Raw genomic sequence first — 3,268 nt, 5'->3', positions numbered from 1 at the left:
GTATTAATAGTATTAATATTTTTGCGTTGATGCAGAGAGCGAAAAGATATTCGATTTGTTTGTATGTATATATAAATTAATATAACTATTTAAGAATTTAATCACATTCTTTAACCAAAAAAAAAAGAATTTAATCACATTCTAATACCATCCTACTCACATATATATATATTTTTATTAAAAAAATCTAGTGTTATTTCTTTGACTTTTCTCATATGCTATTCCCTCACTCGAGACTATAAATAGAGGCGTCCGGAGAACATTTTCTTCATCTCTCACTTCTTCTTGCTACTAGCTTGTTCACAAGAAAAAAGCAATGGCTTCCAAAGCTTTGATTCTGGTGGGTCTCTTTGTTGTTCTTCTCGTGGCCTCGGAGGTCGCAGCCAGAGATCTCGCTGAAACCTCGACCGAGAAGAACAGCGGTAATTAAGATCCTACGTTGTCTTTTTAATATAGATTCGACCGTGTCTAGTTTCTTTTAAGACACGTGACATTAATGCCATATAATTTTTGCCATCTCATGAGCAGAAGCCACCGAGGAGGCACAGCACCCTGACGGACTCGGACCATTCAAAGGTCTCATAGGCAGAATCCCTGTCAAACCCCCCAGACCTGGCAACCGTGGCGGACCAGGAGGTGGCTGCCCCAACGGTGCCTGCCGCAAAGGATTCTTTCGCTGCAAAAAGTGTTGCTGATCTTACGCCGGCGAGGCTGTCCAAACTCAGCCGGAGAACGAGCCTGGTCACTAGACCTATATATATATCTATATATATATATATATAGTTAGTGTGTGTGTGTGTGTATGTGTATGTGTATGTACGTACGTACACTAGGGCCATGCATAATTGTGGATTTACGTATACGCTCTCGTGTCTATGTGTAGGAGAAACCTCATGGGGCTTTGATGATGAAGTACGTGTGTATATGCATAGACTAAATAAAAACTTCGTGGAAGTTTCTGCTTTTCATTCTATATATATACCACGTTCTCATCGTGACGCGTAACGTTGTGTAACCCATTTCCCATTTTATTTACATAATGTTTACTTGAAAAAGGTCATGTATCAATCTTTAATATGTTTTGAAAATTGTTAAAAGTATAATAACAGATGAATCAAGTAACTATGGAAAACGGAAATTGTAACATATTTAATAATGTGACGCTTAAATGCATTTATTGGATGAAATAATAAATTGTTTTTTTTAAAGGTTTTTTCTAGATGAAATAATTAATTTATTCCGTTTATGGAAAACAAAAATCTAGTATAGATCGTAACCCTGGACGAATGAATGGAAAAAATAAATTTGTACTTTGAAATATCCAAAAAATTATTATTATAATAGAAATTAAAAGTTCTGAATTTAATACTGTAGCAAATTTATTCTTAGAATTTTTAAACATTTCTAATCAGGGGTTAAAGAAAACAGACATCTAAACGCAACTATTATCGTTGTTTATAACAGTAATCCATAATAATAATAATAATTGATATTTTTGTTATTATTATGTTGGAAAAATAAATAAAAAACACTAAACTTTTCAATTTTGAAAAAAAAAACCGAATTTTATTTTTTGTCAAATAAACATTAAACTTTTTAAACGAATCTAAAAAAACACTGAACTTTTTAAATGATCCAAAAAATACATGAACTTTTCTACAATTATAAAAAAAACACTGAATTTTTTTAGTGATCCAAAAAAATACATGAACTTTTTTCGATTGTAAAAAAACTAAATAAAATAATGACGTGTTTTCATCTCATTGTGCCACATCATTCATTTTGTTTATTTTAATAATCATAGAAGAGTTAAGCGTTTATTTTGTCAAACTTAAAAAGTTTAATGTTTATTTGATTAAAAAAAAAGTTCAGTGTTTTTTTGGTCAAAATTCGAAAGTTCAGTGTTTTTTTTCCTATTATGTTTGATGTAAATATGATATTGAAAGAATCTGAAATTTGAGAGAACAGAGAGATTTCAAGAGAATAGTGGAGATAGAGATCTCCTTTTTTCTTATTATTGCAGAAGTCATATTCAACCTTATTTAAAGGCATATTCGTAATACAACATATGAGAGAGAATGGAAAGGGTATCTTGTTTACATGGAAAGCATATATCGAAAGAGAATATGCAGATATGATTTTGGCAATTTGTTCTCCTTTAATTCTTTCAATCATCTAACGGCATATTCAGCCCAATATCAAACCATGGGCTGAACCATTCATCCATTGTTCCATGATCCAGTCTGTGAGTGTGTATGTGATCGTTGGTTGCAACTTGGGCTTGTTCAACATGAGCCATATCACTTTGAGAGTGATTGTCTGGTTCTACATTCTCCTCAAGATTGGTTTGGGGAGTTCGACGATACCAATCTTGGAGAGAGAGTTGTTGAATACTTTGATATTGGAGGCCTTCGTGAAAATGTCGGCTAGTTGATCGTTGCTCTTCGTGTAAGAAGTTGCAATGATTCCCTTTGATATCTCCTCACGAATGAAATGACAATCAACTTCAATATGTTTAGTTCTTTCGTAAAATACCAGATTTTGAGCGATATGCATGGCGGCATGGCTGTCACAATGGAGTGTCACCGGTTGCTCTGTAGAAATTCCGAGATCTTGAAGGAGAGCTTTAACCCACATGATTTCGCACGTTGTGTTAGCCATAGCTCTATATTCCGCTTCCACGCTTGATCTTTCCACCACTTGTTGCTTCTTGCTTTTCCAAGTTACTAGGTTGCCTCCAAAAAACGTACAGTATCCCGTTGTTGATTTCCGATCTGTTATATCTCCTGCCCAATCCGCATCATAGTAGGCGACTAGTTCAGCGTGATTATTACGGTTCATCCATATTCCTTTTTTCGGTGTTCCTTTCAAATATTTGAGTATCCGTTCATCCATTCTCCAGTGATCTGTGGTCGATGCATGCATCCACTAACTTACCTATTTCACGGAAAAACATAAATCAGGCCGAGTTATGGTGAGATAAATGAGCTTACCGACAACGCGACGATACTGTTCAACATCCGCATATAATTCCCCCTCGCGTTGTTCCTTGTAGTTTCTTCCAAAGGAGTTTTTGCCGGTTTCGCCGCCATCTTTCCTGTATCACGAAGAAGGTCAAGTATATATTTTCGTTGAGATAGAAATATCCTATTAGGAGAACGAAGTACTTCAATTCCAAGAAAATATTTTAGTTCTCCCAAATCTTTTATGTCAAAAGTTCGTCGTAAGAAGTTCTTTGTGTCGTCAATCCCAACGTTATCATTCCTGC

At 34.8% G+C, this 3,268-nt stretch overlaps 1 long non-coding RNA gene across 1 annotated transcript; it reads left to right on the top strand.

Moving 5' to 3' along the window:
- Positions 1-262: 262 nt before the first annotated feature.
- On the top strand, positions 263-992 carry LOC104815347. The gene is made up of 2 exons (XR_772083.2): positions 263-422; positions 529-992. It is a non-coding gene; the product is annotated as an uncharacterized LOC104815347 (long non-coding RNA).
- The last annotated feature ends 2,276 nt before the right edge of the window (positions 993-3,268 follow it).

Source organism: Tarenaya hassleriana, unplaced genomic scaffold, assembly GCF_000463585.1.
Source record: "Tarenaya hassleriana unplaced genomic scaffold, ASM46358v1 Cleome23, whole genome shotgun sequence".
In the NCBI taxonomy this organism is placed as follows: domain Eukaryota; kingdom Viridiplantae; phylum Streptophyta; class Magnoliopsida; order Brassicales; family Cleomaceae; genus Tarenaya; species Tarenaya hassleriana.
Note: the sequence above shows the minus strand (reverse complement) of the source record. Positions and strands in the feature narration are given on the sequence as shown.